The sequence below is a fragment of the Elephas maximus genome, chromosome 1, assembly GCF_024166365.1.
Source record: "Elephas maximus indicus isolate mEleMax1 chromosome 1, mEleMax1 primary haplotype, whole genome shotgun sequence".
In the NCBI taxonomy this organism is placed as follows: Eukaryota; Metazoa; Chordata; class Mammalia; order Proboscidea; family Elephantidae; genus Elephas; species Elephas maximus.
This window is the reverse complement of record NC_064819.1, coordinates 49,388,026-49,408,238: the sequence shown is the minus strand read 5'-3', so window position 1 is coordinate 49,408,238 and position 20,213 is coordinate 49,388,026. Positions and strand designations below refer to the sequence as shown.

Sequence of the window (20,213 nt, the reverse complement as noted above, 5' to 3'; positions counted from 1 at the left end):
AACAGACAGCCTCTTTGCGAACCACCTATGAACCAAACCAGTTGCCACGGAGTCAACTCTGACTCACAGCAACCCCATGTATGTCAAAACAGAGCTGTGCACCATAGGATTTTCAGTGGCTGATTTTTTCGGAAGTAGATTCCCAGGCCTTGCTTCTCAGGTGCCTCTGGGTGGACTCAAACCTCTAGTCTTTCAGTTATCAGCAGACCAGGGACTCCTTGCAAACCTTTAAGCTTTCCCCAAGTGTTACAAAGAATAAGAAGGGAAGCCTAAAAAGGAGAGATAAACACCAGTTGGACAGGTCCCTTCCTTAAAACCCTGCCACACCTTCACAATAGCTCAGCCGGCCTCAGAAGTAAACCTAAGAAGAGATGGAGACACTGCTGAGAAACCAAGGCAATGAGAGGCCTGGCATGCACTCACCACCCCTAAAGACAGCCCTGCAGATGCCCACACAGCGTATACCGGCTCTGTGTGGGGCCTTCTGCTCAGCCCAAGGACAGCCTAACACTTCCATCAAGGTCCCTGGGGGTCACGTGCCTAAAAAGTGAAAATCTCGGTAGCACGAACATTTGGAAACCCAAGTTAACACTTGTTAAATTTAAGAAATAACTAATGCAAAAATTCCTAACCAAGTGGACTATCTTGGTTGCAAAAGGACCGACCTGGACCACTGTTCTCATGACACAAAAGTACTTCAGTGTATTTGTGAAGTCAAATCCTGCTTCTCAAAGAGCACTCTTCAAGTATCCTACGACTCAGCCATCTCTTGCTCACCCCTTTATTTTACTGCAGAGCATGTGATAAAGGCACCTTCATGTTTTTGTTCAAAAAGAACATCCCTACTCTTTCCCTTTATCTCCCCTTAACAGTTCGCCATCCAGCGATAGGAGGGGCCTCGCCTCCAACAGTCCACACTTTTATCTTCCGCTGACCTCACAACAACGTGAAGCCAAGGGCTGGATTTCCTGCTGCTTGCCTAGAGGGGCTGTTTGCCTTGTTTAAAATATTACTTGCCTCTAGTACCTTGGAACAATGCCTGAGCAACACCTACCCGGCATCCATTTCAGTTCCAACTTTAAAAGTCTCGAAGTCCAACCTACCAGCACTCCCTGCGCCTCCAAGTGGGAGAGGCTTGATGCTTTTCAGAAAGAAAACTTCTCTTTCAGGCTCTATTTGCTCCCCATATGTGACAAACACAAGAATTAGCCTTAGAAATCCCAGAAACCCCAGAAGTCAGTTACAGTAGCTCAAGTTAAACTGAGTTTATACTACTATTAAAATGATTCAGTAGCATTTAATAACTTCCTTAACCCACTGAAACTCAGACCAGTACAGCATGTACCTCCATGCACAAGCCAAAGGCCGAGAATTCACTAGTATTCTCATCTGTACCGGGAGGGCAAGCCACGGTGCTTTGGACGTCCCTCAGCCCTAACTCTGCACCTGACAAGCTTCTGTTGCCGTTGTCTGTGCATTTATAAGGTGTCTGTGCATTTATAAGGTCGGGTCTCGAATGCACCTTCTTTCTTTCCTGCTGAGCATCTACTGACTCTGAATAGCGAAACCTACTTTTTTTGTGCATGATGGTGGTTGTCAGACAGAGCATGTCACTTACTGGCTGGGACGACCAAATGGGATTCATACATCAGGGGACAGAGGATCCTAACTCCCTTCCACTAAAGGACAGGAGTTCCATCTTCTCAGCACCACATCAGCATGCATGAGGTCAATGGGTCCACATGACGATCAAATTAGATGTTCAAAACATTCCCCCAGAGTTCCTTTCTGGGGCATACGTAATCTTTCCAAAATCAACCACAGAAAAACATCCTTGCCTGAACGTTCTTTAACACCTCACAACCTCAGAGGTGAAAGGGCTGGATGGGAGACTGGAGACAGGGACTGGGCATAAGGGTGCACAAGACCATGAGAAAATGGAGGGAAATGAGTGACTTCTAGAAGCGAGGTTACAGATTCAGGCCACAATATCAATTTCTACACCAATATTCCAAAATGGAGCCAGTATTTTTAGGATCTTTTTTTTTTTGTGTGGGGCTAGATAACAGGCAGAGCCCTGGTGGTACAGTGGTTAAGAGCTTGGTTCCTAACCAAAAGGTCGGCAGTTGGAAACCACCAGTCGCTCCTTGGATGGGGCAGTTCAACGCTGTCATATAGGGTCGCTACGAATCGGAATCATCGACTGGATGCCGACAGGTTTGGTTTTTAGATAGCAGACAAGATAGAACAGGGTCTGCAGAGACCAGAAGAATTAAGTCCTTCCCAAGCAAAATCCTGAAGCCTGCATTCTTTTCAACTCCTCTCCTATAGCCACAGGGTGACACTCAGACCTGGGGGGCGGGGAATGGGAGGCGGGGTTCTGAGAACAGGAGCCAGATAACAGGTTCAGCCCCACCAGCCACAAGGTGAGCACTCTTCAGCATCCCCAACTTCCTCCCAGCCATGAAGTTAGGAACAACCTGTACAGACAAAGAAAACAGACAACTTGCGAAACAACGGCATCTACCACACTTGCTGAATATGCCCGAGGAAACTTTCTCAAAGCCTTAAGATGCTTCATTACAATTCTGGAAAGAAAATGCAGTCCACTGCACCCAGGCACATACACGTTCACACAAACCCCGTCTCATGCTCTGCCGGCCCTACAACTAAAATGCAGAAGTTAAAATAAATATAATCCAAGAGAATGGCCTCACTTACTTAACAGATTTTAAATTATAACAAACATCTTCCCATAAACTACATTAAAGGCCAGGGGCATCTTGGCACGCTCCCAATCTGAAAGAGATTTTTCCTAAAGGGGGGAAAAAAAGGTCTAACAGATTATATAACAATCTGTTACCTGGCCACAGTGAACACACTGTTTGCAGGAAAGACAAGCATGTAAGAGAAAAAAAAAAACCCAACATCTTTTTATTTCTTGTAAAAACAAAACAAAAAACATTTGCTGTCAAGATAATTTCAACTCCTGGAGACCCCGCGTGTGTCAGAGTAGAACTGTGCTTCACAGGGTTTTCATTGGCTGATTTTTTGGAGCCAGATCTTTCTTCTGAGAACCTCTAGATGGGTTTGAACCTCCAACCTTTCTGTTAGTAGCTGTTTGTACCACCCAAGAAAACCAAACCAGTTACTGTCGAGTTGATTTTGACTCATGGAGATCCCATGTGTTTCGGAGCAGAATTGTGCTCCACAGGGTTTTCATAACGGTGCCCTTTTGGAAGATCACCAGGCCTTTCTTCTGAGGCATCTCTGGGTGGGCTCACAGGGATGACCTTTTTGGTAGCCTAGCGCTTACGGTTTGTGCCACCCAAGGACTCCTTGATGCTTTTAAGAAAGAGAACTTCTTTTTCAGGCTCACTTACATCTTTTTGCTTAAGTTGAAGTAAGAATGCTTTCAAGACTCTCCCCACAAAAAAACTAATTGTGAAGACTTTTTTTTCACCCCACTAAAGAGACTAGAATTTGCAAGATGGATATGCAAAATAATTCTAGTTACACCTATCTTACATGGAGATGTTGGAAGCACCACGCTATTGGTTCTAATCATATATTCTGCACAACCTCGTATCAGGCAAATGCACCCTTAAGTTTTTTTTTTTTAGACGTAGAAAGAGAAAAAGGGACACATTAACCTGTCCAAGTTCTCAGGCTTGAAAATGTTTCACTTCTTTACACTCACCATCGCACTGGCTTCTACTACCAAACATATGTGTCATTAAAAAAACTGGTCTTCTCAGCTTCCTGCAATTTAAGTTCCAGGCCCATCAGTAACCATTTTCAGATATGCCCAGGCCAAAGCCTTAGCATGCACAGGAAAACCTGTGCTATCTGCAAGGTGTTAAAATTAGTTGCTTAAGATGTTCCTGAGCCAAGCATGTTGGAGCTGCAGGGCACACCAGAGGTAGGCTCGGAGTGTGAGGAAGGAGAGTGAAAGCAAACCTCAGTTTGGAAACAGGCTGCGGCTCATGTCTACGTAGGAAGAAACGGCATTCCAGCCAGAAGGAAACGCATGGGGAATGGCAAAGAGACCCAAAGGGCACATCTGGAGAACAGTGTGGCTAAAGCATTAGCTCCTATATGCCAGCGCTTTTATCCTTCTTCAGTGAAATGAGAAAAACCAGACACTTCATTCAGTTTCTTAGAATACTGAATTCATTATTTAGGTTAAAACGCCACCATTTAAAATCAAATAAAGATAGTAGATGGTTGAGGTTATTTTTTAATGCCCTTCCTTGGCAAAAGAAAAAAAAAATGGCAAGCCCGTGTCTAACTGCAAAAGTTTTGTTACTTTCTGGCCTGTGAAAACAAAACCCTGGGGACCCGTCAGACCACACCACCGCCTGTGTGAAAGGAGGGACAGGAGTGCGGGAAATGGCAGAAAATGCGGCTGGCAAAGTTATGTGGAGGTCAGAGTTCCACTTAGAGGGGTGAAGCTTTATCCTGTAGGCCACAGGGCCCCCCTTTCTTAGCCATGGAATGAAATAATCACATCCATATTTCTAAAAAGCTTTGGCAGTTTTAAAAACTGGATTTGATGGTTTTAGGAGATTAGAGGCACGCAACCCAGGTAGGAGGCTATACACTGGTCTGAGAGACAGAAATGAGGTCAGGGAGGGATGGGCACGTATCACTGAGGCAGAACTGAAAGGACACAGAGGCCAACCTGCAGTGAGGGGTGAGGTGAGGGAGAGATAGAAAGGATGCCGGGCAGCGGTGGGCGACAAGGCAGTTAGCTGAGAGGAAGGGGAAGAATACCAGTATGAGAGGCTATAGCAGGATGGGACTGGTTATCAGGGAGCAGGGTTAACAGAGGAGTTTTGTTCTAAAGATAAGAAAACCTAAGAATGTCCAGAGCCAGAAAGCAGCAGATGGGGAAAGGGGAAGAGGGGAAGCTCCAGAAGGGGCGGGAAAACAGGGAAAGGAGGGCTCCCAAGCAGTGGCAGATGAAAGGCTTGTGGTTAAAACCTAACACACAACACTTATCCGTACAGACACACATATTCATTGCCAACTGGACCTCACTAATGACAACGGACCACAATAAACTGCTGACGTGATGGCAAGTGCTCCAACAACCTCAGCTTACAGAAGGTCACAAGTCTACACAAAACTTCACCAAGAATTGAACTCAAAAGAAAAACCCATATCTGCCCTCCCTCTTTCAAAGAGCCTACCATATGAAACCAATATGTTAAAAAAAAAAAAAAAAATTTTTTTTTTTTTTTTTTTTTTAGAGACTAGATAAAACATTGTATTGGTACGCTCTAGCACAGCACTGGCTGACAGAATTTTCTGGAATAGTGGGACTGTTCTCTATCCACACTGCCCAATACAGCAGCTACTAGCCACAGGTGACAACTGAGCACCTGCAATGTGGCTAGTGTGACTGAGGTGATCAATTTTACCTTCAATTTAAATTTATTTAGCCCCGGGTGGCTGGTGGCTATTATATTAGTCAGAACGGGTCTATGGCATTCTTCCCCCAGTATTCTTTGGCTGTTTGATGTTGAAATATCAAGTTCCTTACATTCAGCAGCTTGCCCCAGACTTCAAGCCACTTTTTAGTAACAGGGTTTTTCTGTACATCTGTACATCCTGTCACCATCTCTAAACCGTAAACTCTGCAAGGGCCCCGAGGAGGTTTTCTGTAAGAGTTCCACGTATGGGCGTAAACATGGCCCAAGCCCTATCCATTCTGGGGAATCTCAAAGGGGTCCCAGAATAGACTGTGCTCTCGTGAAGGATGTTTGTTTTGCAATTAACAAAAGGTAACAAGCATTTCCTCAGTGAGTCTTTTAAACAGAAGGCAATAATTAAAACCATCGGTCCCCCTATGCACTCAACGGTTGTTCTCAGATTGCAATACACAGACAAAACGAACAAGTTAAAAGGCAGGATTAAATAAATTATAAAATTCAAGACAGTCTCAACCAGGGAGAGTGGGAAAGTGACTCATTAAAAGGCGTTTGGGGGGTGGGCTGGCTGAATCTTTGTTTCTTCATCAGTCCTTTGAAGGTGAAAACTGACCAATGTTTTTCTGACCTTCAAGCTGTCAGAAATTAAAAAATAAACCACCTGAAAAAAGAAACAAACAGGACCTAACATCTCCCCTCAAAAGATTTTGGGAGAAATACACTACCAATGGCCCTCAAATATTTCATAACGATAAAAATGCATTTTTTCAGCTAATGCAATTAGTTAATTATTGACCCAATACAAGACTAGCTAGGCAAAAGTAGAAGTGTCTGCCTTCAGCTTACCACCCAGGTGAGAGAAAAAAGGCAGAAAACACAAGAGGATATGAGAATTAAGTGCTGTCTTGTCTATGGAACACTAATTCTGAGTCCAGGAAGCGGAGGAGCATCTGAGGTGGAAGAGAGGCTGGAAGGAGTCCTGAACCCAGAAAGGACTGGGAGAAGCCGGGGGCTGCAGGGCGGGGGCTCTGTTACAGAAGATGGAGGCTGGGAAAGGGCAGCGGGTCTGGGACAGGAGGGGTGCTTGGTGGAGGCAGAAGAAAGATGACGTAAGAGAGCTTTAGAAAACCTGTTGGAACATGGTGTGGGGCTTCAGGGGAGGGAGGCCTGACTAGAGACGGGAACAAAGGGAACACACAAGGAAAGGTAAACCTCAACACCTTCCAGAAGAAACGAAGACCTGAAGACAGACAGGACACGGGGTGGAAAGAGCAGATGAAGGAAAGGAATCATCTCGAGGGCCACAGGCTGGAATCCCTAGGGCAAGAGAATGGAAACTGGCAAGAAGTTTTAGATTGTTAGGGGGGATGGGCTGAATTCCTTTTTAAAGACACTGGAAGTGAAGAACGAGGTGAATCTGGGAGAATGTCTAGGTACTGTGGGATGAGTATACAGGTGAGAAAGCGGGGCTGAAGAGTGGGTATTGGATGGACCCCTCCACACACAGTTGAGACCTGAATCCAGGTGAGCTGTTAGCCTGAGATGAGGACGTCAAGGAGGGAACATGAGGAGCACTCACCTTAGGTCACAGGAAGAGGAGGAAAGGCAGGTAGCCATGGGACCAGCTCCGGGGTGAAGCTCCAGATAGGAATACCCAGGTAGAGACTCTATTTCTCATTATTTTACCCTCATAGGCTAGGCACACAGAGGCATTCAATAGGTATTTACTGAGTAAAGGAATGGGGAAGAAAGACAGAGTTAAGGAGAGAAGTTTCCAGAAAAGACAGTCACGCCCTCAAGCTGTCATGGCGCCTGGCCTGCCCTCCTCTTGGCAGGCAGCCTTGCCTCATCTGTTACCTATTTCTGCTCCCTTGCCTCTGCACCTTATTCCTCATTCTCTTACCACCCCCTCCACCTTACCGGCCCATTCCTACAGCCTCCAGGACAGTCTCCAGCACTATCTCCTGTCCACCAGCCTTATATCTGTAATCATTCCCTCTCTGATCGTTTCTTCCTCTGCCTGTAAAGATGCTCATTCTCCACTATTTCGGAGAAATATTTTCTGGTTCTTGCTTCCCTGGGCATCTCGTGTGCACGCGTGCATGTGCGTGTGCGTGTGTGTTGGGGGGGGATATCCTGCCCATTAGAATGTTAACTCCCACAGGTCAGGAACCACGTGTTTTATTCATCTTTCTATCTTCCATTGCAACCAGTCCATTGCTTTGCTCAGGGCAAAAATATATCTAATATCGGTTGAATTGAACATTATTAAAACTCCAAAAGACGTCAAAAAGAAATAAAAATGGAGAAAAATTATTTAACTCAGCAAGGATATCGTCACTGAGAGAGCAAAGCTTCACTCCAACAGAAGCAGAACCCAGGTGGTAAGGTTTGACAGGTGGACACCAAGTGGAAGCACAAATACTGAGAAACACTCTGCCACCAAAAAAAGACAAAGGAAGGCTAAAAAATGGTAACTAGAAGGTAGAGCAGCAAAGTCTATGAATCCTTTTGAAAAGAAGACCTGAACATACAGGAAGGCTAAAGAAAAGGCATCTGTGAAAAGGAAAGGGGTCTGGAAAGGGAGATAAGGGAGGGAGAGAGGTAGAGACGGAGAGGGGCACAAGAACAGAGACAGAAACAGATAGTGAGGAAGAGATACTGGCTGAACACAGAGCCAAAGGACAGAAGGAATAGCAGAAATGAGGTGAAAGGAGGGGAGAACGTGGTGTCTGGAACAGTGAAAGCATTAGCAACAAGTGGCCACGAACCTCCTCCTGAGCCTGGGAGGATGAAAGGGAACAGAGAGGAACATTAGAGGGGTACATGAGGAAGCTCAAGTTGAAGGGCCTTAATCTTGGGCACGCAGCACGCACTTGAATATCTGACTGAGTAGTAACAATCCCAGGAAACCCTGGTGGCGTAGTGGTTAAGTGCTACGGCTGCTAACCAAAAGGTCGGCAGTTCAAATCCGCCAGGCGCTCCTTGGAAACTCCACGGGGCAGTTTTACTCTGTTCTATAGGGTCGCTATGAGTTGGAATCGACTCGACGGCAGTGGGTTGGGTTTGGTTTTTTGGTTAGTAACAATCCCAGTGGTAGAATTCTTGCCTTTCATACAGAAGACCTGGATTCAACTCCAGCCAATGCACCTCATGTGCAGATCCTACCTGTCCGCAGCAGAGGCTTGTGGGTTGCTATGATGACAAAAAGGTTTCAGACAATTTCCAGACTAAAATGAAGTAAGAAGAAAAGCCTGGCCATCTACTTCCAAAAATGAGCCAATGAAAACCCTATGGATCAAATGGTCTGATCTGCAACCAGTCACGCATGGGGATGGCGTGGGACCAGGCAGTGTTGTATTCCGTTGTGCACAGGGTTGCCATAAGCCCAGAGCCTACTCGACAGCAGCTAACAATGAGAAATCTCAAGAAAAGAGGAAGTGAGGCCATATGCTGTTGAGTGGGAAGAAGAGAACAGGGGAACTGATGGCTTAAGGACCGCAGGACCCCAGCGCAAGTCAGAGAAGGACAAAGACCTCCCCAGTGGCCAGGGACTGGTGCCGTGTACAGACGGAACCCTGTCAGTTAGCTTAGGCATTCAGAACCACATGCTCTCCAGGTGCTCCTGAACAAGAGTGGGCCTCCTCTCTCCTGCTCCTGACAGTGAGTACAACCCTGTTTCTGACGGCTGGTTAAAGGGAAGAGGGGAAACCGTGTTCTCTCAAATAGCTGCATCTTTTATTCCTGTTGTCAGAGGCAAGCCTGTTACTCCCCACTCTCCTCTGCACATACAGATGCCCGATTCACGTGCTGCTTGCCCAGACAGTAAAAAAGCAGATTCCATAAGCATATATTTTGGGTACTCAGTCTACATGAGAAGAGAAAACATTTCCCAAAAGCCAACCCAAAATGGCTTTAAAATCTCTTCCAGGCTGAACTTGGCCATTCGAACCCAGCGGTGCCTTGATGCAGAATGTCGCTGGGCTATCTGTATGGAACTCACTGGAGTCCAGGGGTGCAAACCACCCCTTCCGCACCCCCAGCTGCGTTCCCCGGCTCTTTTCGCAGGTTAGGCTGGCCTGGGTAAATGATTCAGTTAGTGTGAGTTAGGGGGCTCTTTTTCAGGTGAGTTCTTTCTTCTTTTGTTTAGATTTGACTCAAAACTTACTTCAATTATCTCTACTTCTGTTAGAGTACCTAAGCAAATTAAATCATTTAAAGTGAGGAAGGGAAATGAAGTGGCTGGGTCTTCAAAACGACTTATGCAAACAGCCCCTCCCCCACCCCAGCCCTACCCTTTGGACTATCTCTGCCCTCTTAAACTACGAAAATCCAAGACAAGCTAACTGCTTCTCAAAGGAAGACTCTGGACTCTGAGTGTGAAAACCCTGTGGTTAAGCCCTGGCTTGCAGAAAATGAAAAATTTCAGCAACTCTGGAATGAAATGTCATGTTCATAGCTACACAAAGTTTCACAGCTGTTCCCAGCCAATATGAAAACCGAAAGGGGTGATTCTATCTTTATCCTCTACCTCCTAACCTAGAGTCAAAGCTGGTACTGTCCTGGGCAGAGCTGCCAGAGAGCATTTTCAGTTCTAGTCTGCTGAGCAGAACAGACAAAGGAAGCAAGGGAATGCATGGGGCCAGCAAAGTGCAACCAAACAACAAATACCAGGCCCACCTGGAAGAAAGAAAATGCAGTTAATAATTTAAAATTGTGAACGGACACAGTGAAACAGAATTGCTTGAAAGGTGGTTCTCAAAGTCATTTAGAAAGTCCTTTTCAATCCGTTCAAAATGCAAAAGGTTAGGTTGTCAAACGCAGCCTAATTCTATCTGAATATTCCCGCTGGGAGGAGAGCAACCCTTTTACCAAGTTTCTTGGAAGGAAAAACATGTTTTCTCCTACTAAGATGAAAGTCCAGCTCGTAGAGACTCAACACACACCTTCTTCAGACCACCTCGTGGAACCATGCATCCCTGAGACTGAGAACACGGTACCACGGAAAATGAAAGACCAGATAAGACTCAAAAGGGAAGGCGAGGAGGCAGGAGAGCCTGAAAGTTACACACACGTTAACCGAAGAAAATGTTCTTCTGGTACAAACGAACTGCCTCCCTCTGAGAAACCACTTCCCACTACCTCCTTCGTTCTATTTATTGTTCAGTTGTAAATGACTGGGCAACTGCTCCCTGGCCACGCGTCTCAAGGATTGGCCAATCTGTGTCAGCAGCCCATACCACATACACAAACCACCAACGAATGAAGCGCGTGATGAGGGAGCTTCATGTTTTATGTGAAATGACACCGACACACTGCACTTCCTGCTAGTTCTGACATACTGTCTCTATTCAAGAAAAAGTAAAGAGCTACCACAGGGCCTGCTGGATTAGCACCCTGAAATCACTTAGGCAGAATCGCATTGAGGATTAAGCTAAGGAATGGATTCTGGAACTACATCGCCTGGGTTCAAGTCCAGGCTTTACCACTTACCCTCTGTGGTAAGGGGCATTCCCTTAGGCATTTACTAACCTCTCTGTGCCTCAGTTTCCTCATTTGTAAGATGGAGATGATAATAATACCTACTTCATTTGTTCATTGTGAGACACAGGTGAGTTAAGTATGTAAACACTGTCTGGGACACGGTGCAAACTACCAAAGTGCTTGCTATCATCACGCATGTGTTCACAGCTAACCCAGGCTTACTGTTCACACACACTAGCAAGTGGGTACCTGCTCTTCTGGGTTAACTCACACATCGTCAGGTCAAGGGGTGCTAAAGACATTCCATTCATCTGGAGCAGTGGTTCTCAAACCTGAGCATGCACCTGGAGGGCTTGTTAAAACAAGGATTGCTGGGCCCCACTGCCAGGGTTTCTGATTCCATAGGCCTGGGGTGGGGCCTGAGAATTTGCATTTCTAACAAGGTTTCAGGTGCTGCTGCTGCTGCTGCTGCTGCTGCTGCTGCTGGTCTGGGTGCTGCACTGCACTGTGTGATGGATGCACTGCTCCATGGAACAGCTAAGTCATGTTTTATGCCCCAGGCGTACGCCTTTTCTAGTTGATTTATCTGAGCCACAGGAGATGAAATGAGAAAGGAGGGTGGCAAAAACACTTGTGGCAAAGACGTTGCCTGCTCAGAGAACATCTGTGGGCTCACAGATATTCCCTAGCACCTCTGCAGTCGGGCAGGCCGCGTGACTAGAAGTTCCGGCCAATGGGCTGTGAGCAAAGGTGACCAGCATTGCTTCCAGACTGAAGCTTTTAAAAGCTGGCCTGTGACCCTCCATCTCTGTCCCCTTACTGTGGCACCCCGGAAGCCATGCAGAATGGAAGAGGTAGTTCTATGGTAAACGCTGCCTGGATCCTGGGGTCACTGTTTGGAAGAGGGCTATACTAACCATACTAGAGAGCTGCTAAACCTACAGAGGTTTCACCTGAACAAGTAATGACATTTTATGGGTTGACCACTGAGATGTCAATGTTTATGTGATACTTCAACATAGCTTAGCTTAACCTGAATAAAACAGTTCCCATTACTATCACTGAAAGGACATTCGAACGATCAGCCTGAGTGGGTCCAAGCTAGTAAACACAGATATGAGGTGTTTTATAACAAAATCAGCTAGAAGGAATTCTACCCTACTCTCATTTACTTTATCCACCGAAATAGATAATTTTTTTTTAACCTATTTTGGGGTCTGTTAAAATCCCTCGTAATTATGTAACAGTGGCTTAAAACTGAGCTAAGTATGCTAAGACATATTGAAAATGTGAAAAACAAACACACTGAAAGATTCGGATCAAGAGTCCCGTGAAGCAGAGCATACAGACCCCATTACTAGAATCCTGACTCCAATCCCGCCCCTGCAGGGCAGGCCAGGAGTAAAAGGTTTCAACTTTATTTAGTCAATCGTTTATGAATCGATAATGTATTTTGCCCAAATGGGAGAAAGGGGATCTCTATAAGGTAAAAACATCAGCACTTAGCCACAAAGCTGCTTAAAAAACAAAAACCAAAAAACATAGTCTCTAGCTATCCTAGGAAAAGTTTGCTGTCCACTGGATACCACCTACCAGACTATGCGGAATTAAACATAATAAACGGGTCTCCTCTCCCAAAAGTTAACACCATGCAGACACAGACACACACACAGCTAAAACAAACAGCCATCCAGAACACCTCAACAACTTAATCAGAATATTTAAGAAATACACACAATTAGAAGGGAGCTGGGAAGAGAGAATAAAAGAACAGAATAGAATCACAGAGGGCCTTCCTGGTCTGTAGAGCAACACAACACTTATGTGGAGGGCTATCTATGAGGAGGACTTCTAGTGGGACCAACAACTAATCCCAAAGGTTGGAGAATTTCTCGCTGGAATTCTACCTGGCTCTTCCACAGAGAGCAAGAGAACAACTCCTTTGCAGATCCACACGGACACATTTTACACTCATCCACTGAGAGGCTCAGTGGCCCTCTGATCTCCACTCAGCACTGGCTAATAGGAGCGATGAGAGGAAGGGGCCCTGCTGCTCTCACCCTCAAGCACACAGCTCCTTGAGCAGCTCATTCCCTGGGTGTGTCACATTCCATCTCTTTAGGTACTTCCATGTGGAAAAAAAAAAAAAAAGGTAAACACTCATGTAATACATTTGGTCACATAACTCAGCTGTAAAACCACAGTTAAAAACAATAAAGGCCCCAATGCTAAAAGTTGAATTTCTCTAATATTCTTATCGCTTTTGAGCAACTGTTTTAGAATCCCCAAGTGGTACGGTTAATGCGCTTGGCTGCTAACAGAAAGGTTGGATGTTCAGTCCCACCCAGTGGTACCTCAGAAGAAAGGCCTGGTGATCTACTCCAAAAAAAAATCAGCCACTGAAAACCCTATGGAGCACAATTCTGTGCCAACACACAGGCGGTCGCCGTGAGTCAAAACTGACTTGATGGCAACTGTTGGTTAGCAACTGCTGCGTTTTTGGTAAGTGGCTCCCTCCCCTCTTTTTCATGTCTTTCAAGAGCTATGAGAAAGTCACATGACCTCGTACTTATAACATTTAGATTTTAGGGAGACTAATAGCCTCCACATGTACCTTAAAATGGGATTACGTCTTTCTTTTTCATTAAGGAATTAACACTGTGGCATGTTCTCTTATGACACTAGATAAAATGGGAATGATCTGCAAGTAAATAATAAGTAGGTTTATCAATAAACACAAAGCTAAAGGGAACTCAGCACCACGTCTCGCTCCTACTCTTTCATAAGGCCCACGAACTCCCTACTATTTGGGAGCTTATAACACTCATAACGTATCTTCAAATCAGAGTCCTTGTGGTTTATCTGTAAGAGAAACATGGGAGGAAAATACACGTGTAGAAAATGAAAGCCATATATAAGCAATTTCATATAATTTTTGCAATCTAACTTCCTCAGTTTACTTCTCCCATATTCATGACCATAAGAGAAAATCAAGCCACAAGTAAATTCCTGGGAATTTGTACATCTTAAGCCTTATGCAGTCAAAATTCCCTTTTCATTTACTCATGTCCAAAGCGGTTTGTGCGTTCAGACTCCTACCGATTGTCCACATGTCACTAATTTATTTTCAAGAGCTTAACAGGATGATTCTCTGTGTTCCCTAGTCCCAACCTGGCTGGGCCACCTTCTCCTCAGGGTCACAGGACCTGAACATCCTGATCAGTTCAGCTGTTCCCCTCTGGCCTCACCACTGTGGACTCTGTAAGTACCACCAACTTATACCCAGATAAATCTCGGGCCACTCTTGTGTCACGCCCCTGAGCTGTGCAATCTTTATGGAGACATAAGGGTATGACCAAAACCAGTCCTTGGCTAAGTGACTCCCAAATCAGCACATCCCACCCACTTGGAGGTTCCTTCTCAGCCCAGAGGCTGCCAGGGCTTGCTGCTCCTGAGTGAGGCCTGGCTCACAGACCACATGACTACTGCTGACATCCTGGCTAAGACCAGCAATCAAGTAACATTTCAAACCTCCAACAACCTTAAATTAATTGTTGAAATTCTTTCTGTCTCAACTCCCACCCCCACCCCCACACCCCACACACATGCACTTATAAATAACACTATAGCCAGTGAAAGCAATTTTGGTCAGTGTTTCAGGCAGGCCAACAGCACTGAATTTAAATAAAAGAATTACATGAAGAGGAAAAAGCTTTTAAGATAAATAATGGATGTTATGCGCCGAGATGCTAATAACTGCCCAACAAATTTCTGTCATGTCCTTCAAGTGCTCAAGGGGCATCTAGTATGAGGTGAAGGAGCACTCCTTCCCTTCCTCCTCCACCCTCGGCCTCCAGGCCCAGAGGAGGTCACTGGGCCTCTGGTTCGTGGAGGCTGGTCTCCAGGCAGCCAGCAACTGTTCAAATCCATGTCTGCATGTCTCCCTCCCTTCACCTCTATCTCCACCACCCCCAACCTCTCAACAGTTGTTCTCAAGGTCCCACCCAGCCAGCAGATGTCCGCACATCCCTCCAGCCAGCTGCAGGGCCAGTCCACAGCTATCACAGAGAGCGGGAGCCCAAGCCCTTCCACCTCAGCCACACCCCCCAGCAAGGCCTCCATGTGCTGTCCCCACCCCAGAGACACGGACCTACGACTTGCTTCTTGGGTCTTGGGAAGTAATGGTTTTTATTACTTTTCCAATCTGCTCTGAGCTTCTAGCATTCAGAGAACTAATTTCTATTTCTTTTATGCAATTCATACACATTTCCTTCCCTCGACAGTGTCTCAATCATCTACCCGTAAGAGAATAAATCCATCATCAGCACTGGCAATCAGGAGGTATGGTTTTCATGCTACTAGAAGACTGAATGTCAAAATTAATTACATTTCAAAGAGAACAATTTCTTTTATTAAAAAAAGAAACAAAAAAACCCAACTTGATTCAGGAACAGAATGGCTTATGCCAAGCTCATTCATGTGTTAACTATGTGTGACAGCAAATCTAAGTGCATAAAGGAACTTTAAGCAAGTTTTAATACTATTGAAAATTGATAAATGAGTGTTTAAAATGTATAAATACTCTCTAAGTAAAGCAGATAAAACCCAAAATGCTTGTGAACCATCAGCATGTATCAGCTATTCTGGGGATTTCCACGTCCATAAATACTTAACCATGGAGCGAGAGAAAGAGAGAGAGGAAGAGATTTGGTGCAACATCGCCAAATCTCCAGTTGTAAAATGGAGCTACTGAAAAGAATAAAATTTGCAAACAACCTGAAAAACAGAATAATCTCTGCCAAGTGAGCAAACGTTACTTTTCAAAGTTAGGATTACCCTCTCCTGGACAAAAGTGCCATGCTGATGCCTTGTTCAATTCTGGGCACTAACAGGTATGGTCTGGGACCCTCCGTACCGAGCTTTTGAAACCCGAATGACCCAATTTATTTCCAGCCATCAGGAGAATTTCCAAGCAAGTCTTTGCTCAGACTCGAACTACAGAAGAACATTGAGCATAACAAAGACTCATAGATAGAGGTCAAGGGACCTCTAAAGTCCTTTCCAGCTCTAAAGTTGATCATTTGCTGGTTTAAGGTTAACGTGATTTAAATACTTAAGTTTTATGAGTGGTTAAATTTTGGATTCTTTTTCTACAGAGACTGTATCTTCCAAGCTACCTATGATCTCTTGGGTACCCAAGAGTCTTCTTTATCATCTGCCTTTAAAAATTCATGACACTTTATATATTTATAATCGACTCAACAGCAATGGGTTTGGTTTTGGGTTTTAGTTATAAATGCAAAAGAATTATTCACATGAGGAACACAGACAAACAACCTGGCGATGTTATGTGAATTCCATTTGACCCTGTTAATGAGTAATTTCCTTCTATAAATCTCAGCAAAATAATTTTCCATATAAAACTCCTGGGTATAAATCATTCCAAAGTGTATTCCAAACTTCCCCATCTCCTTAAGCAGAGTGCAGTGAATCAATATATGATTAATCTTTTGGGGGAAGATGACTAAGGGTCATCATAACGAACAACTGTTATACAACGCTGCCTTCAGAAACTACTGTACTGTCTATCCCTCGTTGACTTTTCCCCCTATACCATATGGCCTCAGTTGGCCATGTTTTTTCATCAAAACTTTTATTGAGGTTAGTGTAGGTTCACATACAATTGTAAGAAGTAACACAGAAAAACCCACTATAACTCTTATCCATTTCCCCAATGGTAACGGGCACTTTCTGAATTCTTACTTATCACCTGCCACCCTTTCTTACTGCTCCCAGGGTATCCCCTTCTGATGGCTTTTCTCCACCCCAGCCCCAACTCTGGTTCTAATCTGTTGACTGGAAAATGGGAGAGACAAGGTGGTGGTAAAGAGAGGGCCTAAAGGATTATCATGAATCAAGAAGGGCAGGACTGTTAGCATCAGGATCTCCCAACACCTATGTGGGCTTTTGAAAGCTTTATTTTATATTCGCCACCTCCCTACCCCAATGGCTCTCTCTCACTCACAGGCACATCAGCTGGATGTTCTGGACCTACCGTGTCAAATAAGCACCCTCCACCTAAGTGATGTATTACTTTTAAGTCACCTGGGTGGGTATTAGCTAATCACTTGCTGCTTCCATACTGGTAATTGGTATTCTGGGCAGTGCCCAATGTCTCACTCTGATATCATCTACCAAATGCTGTTAATAGTTTGAAATGAATACACATAGCCTTAAAAATTTTAAGTTTTTTTTCCTCCCTGACCTCATTGCCGTTTTTGAGGAAGCCTTTAACTTATCAGTCACTTGCACTCCTTGGAACAATTCAATTATTTAGTTAAACGAATAAAGTTGTAAAAAAGATACGATAAAGAGCGTTATGAATGTGCTTCAGAGACTTCAGTAAATAAGAAAACTGTCACTCTGTTCTTCAACAGCATTAGGAACTTCTCAAACAAAGAGGCTTGATCAGGGCAGACAGAGAGGGGCTTATCAGCTTAGGAAACGGGAAGGATGGTAAAATTAACTGTCACACAGTAAAATATAACTCACACTGATGAGGCCAGTGAAAGAAAACAAGGCAAAGACAAAGTGCCCACCTTATCTATTTACATAACACCTAAATATTCCAGTGCTGCAAACCACCTTTTCCTCAAGGGTCATCTATACACGTGGCCTGAGAGGAAGGGCAATAGCCTTTATTTGAGGAGGGGTACGGGGAAAAAGGAGGAGGAAGGAAAAGAGGAGAAAAAAGGAAGACATTTCTTCTCTGAACTACAAACGCCTCACACCGTTCACTCCAACAAGCTGAAATGCTGTATCCTAGGTATTCCAAAGGGAAAAAAACAACTGCATTTCTTTCGTATTACCACCTCCTCTCTCCTCCACAGACCCAGCTCTGCCAAGTGGGAAACGGTTGCCATCAGTCTGCAGAGAGCTGCATCCTGTGTGCTGGCAATCTCAGGGAGAGGCGGTGTAAACACATAGGACAGCTCTGGGAGGACCCGTGGAGAAATCAGGAGCGGGTACACTGGCCACAGATCAGTCCCCGGTACAGGGGAGAGTTCGCCCTCACAAAGTTAACAGGAGCTCTGAAAACAAACTGTGGAAGACCAGGAACCATAAAACACAAAGCATGTGCGACGTTCAAGATGCTAAGAAATACAAGGTTTGTGTTCTGAAACAGATGCGCAAAGAGAATTCAGTTTCGCCTCACGTGGTAGTACAGTCCTTTAGCTTTCAGAGTGCCAGACAAATGAGGATCAGAAACATGTTTCACCCAGAGTAAAGATGGAATGAAAAAGAACCCCCTCCCACCCCAAAAAAGGGAAGAAAAGAAGCCAGGACACACCAGAAATAGCTTATGTGAGTCTGTTTCTAAGCGCCAAAGGGTCTGTGCATCACAAGAGAGATTCCCTCGCAATGTGTGTTATAGCGAGTCCAAGCATTACTATATATGGTATGTTTACGGAGTGGTTAGACACAAACAATGCAGAACTTATACGAGACCAGAACTTGCTTTGAAAGAGCTGGTTGTGCTGCATTTATGTCCACAAGATATCCCCAAAGTCAAAACTAACTGCAGATGCTTCAAGAAGAAAAGTCTCATGACTTACTGGCACTCTTAATTGCAGTGACTCCATCTCACTGCCCTCCAAGGCTGCGTGCACACACACTTCCTTCTCCATCGGCTCCTCCCCTCCCCACCGCCCACTTTCCCCCTCGCTGGTCATCCACAGCGGTCCCACAGAGGCAGAAATGCACGCCGAAGAATGTCTCTGCTGAATGGGGCCTATGTTACAGGACCCAGGGCCCGCACCAGCACTCCACCGATTTCTCGAGAAACAGCTGGCCAGGCCGAGGCCTGCCTCGCACAGGCTCCGCATCTCCACGGAGTGTTTTCATAATGTAAAGGGTTCTGCACAGAAGAGGGGAAGCCAGACACTGAAGTCTGAAGATGTTTTAAAGTCCTGGAGGAGGAAAGGAGGGGGGGACAGAGGGGGAGGGGGCAGTCAGAGAGACGTGGGGAGAAAGGCTTCATCACTGGCTTTAACAGTCTTGCCCAACCTGTTCTACGGTATGTTCTGTTAACTCCTTTCTGGCAAATGGATGCAAGCAGCTGCCCCTCTTGTTCCTCCTTTTCCCCACAACTGTACCAAGGCAGACTTGTGGAGAAAAGGCACAAAGAGACTAATCCATAATTTTTACTATATGGCATGAGACCTTTACTATCAGCTGCCTGGGGCTGTCATCTCCCTGGATGCTACTAACTTCTCTAACTCTCCTCACCCCACCTCTAGAACAAGCAAATCAAAGTTGGGGTTTGTCTTTTCAGAAAGAAAAACATTACCTTGGTCCAGTTTTCAGGCACTTGAACAATGTACTATATCAGAAAGTTATAAAGTTGTTTTGCTTTGTTTTGTTTGACATTAGCATTTACAGGGTTAATGGACAGCCTGCCGACCAGAAATTTCCCTGCTTAGCAACAGAAGCATCAGCTAAGCCACAGGGGTTGTTTTGACACAGGAAAAACAGTTTCTACCTGGTGAAAATACCTGGTGATGATGTTTCAGTTGCCATTTTTAAGCAACAATCACAGGAGAAGAGCAGTAAAGAAACTACGGTAAAAAGGAGAAAACTCCCAAAACGAGACTTGCTCAGCTGTGAGGTTCAACTCAAAACCAAAGCATTGATACAAGGTACCACATATATAAAATGTCTCTAAAAGCCAAAGACGACTTCAGGGTTGAGAAAACTGCTCTTTGTGAGTTCACGTTCCCCTAGCGTCTTGTTTATAGCTGCTTAGCCTTTACAGCTATCTCAAAGACTTCTCAGGTAGTAGTAGATTTTTTTAAATCCTTCTCAGACAGACTCCCCCCATGGTGTGACGAACAGGAAAGCAGGAATTTTACAAGAGATTATATAATTTTTTCCTTCAACATGTTTGTTTGTCTCAATTTTAGCAAAAACGCAAATGCAACCCAAAAGGTCTCTATAATCTGCCTGAAATAACAACAAATCAATACATTCCTTGAAATTTAAATATCCACTTTAAATTGCAACTACAGAAAGCTCCCTCATTTTCAGCAAACAACTGTTTTGTTTTTTTGGAAGCTCCAGGATGCTCGAATGCTAGGATGTTTACTGTTTTTTTTTTTTAACAGAAATTACTCTCTGTAGCCAAAACAAGGCCCCAAAACAGAACTAACAGACTCAGTAGCTGAATACAGAAAGTGCACCAGAAAAACATATTAATACATTCTCTTAACTAAAATACAGTTAAATATAATGTAA

General features: G+C 44.7%; 1 protein-coding gene and 1 long non-coding RNA gene across 9 annotated transcripts in view; one reads left to right on the top strand and one right to left on the bottom strand.

Moving 5' to 3' along the window:
- RREB1 (ras responsive element binding protein 1) overlaps nt 1-20,213 on the bottom strand; it is a 190,340-nt gene that overhangs the window by 93,609 nt on the left and 76,518 nt on the right. The window contains exon 1 of one of the 8 annotated variants that reach the window (XM_049883046.1): nt 12,980-13,397. The exons of the other annotated variants lie outside the window; for them this stretch is intronic. The gene's annotated coding sequence lies outside the window, so the exon portion shown is untranslated. Of the gene's footprint in view, nt 1-12,979; nt 13,398-20,213 lie in introns of those variants that run through there. 8 annotated transcript variants of the gene reach the window in all.
- Nucleotides 13,335-18,264, top strand: LOC126075442 (uncharacterized). The gene is made up of 3 exons (XR_007517210.1): nt 13,335-13,421; nt 14,084-14,180; nt 17,810-18,264. It is a non-coding gene; the product is annotated as an uncharacterized LOC126075442 (long non-coding RNA).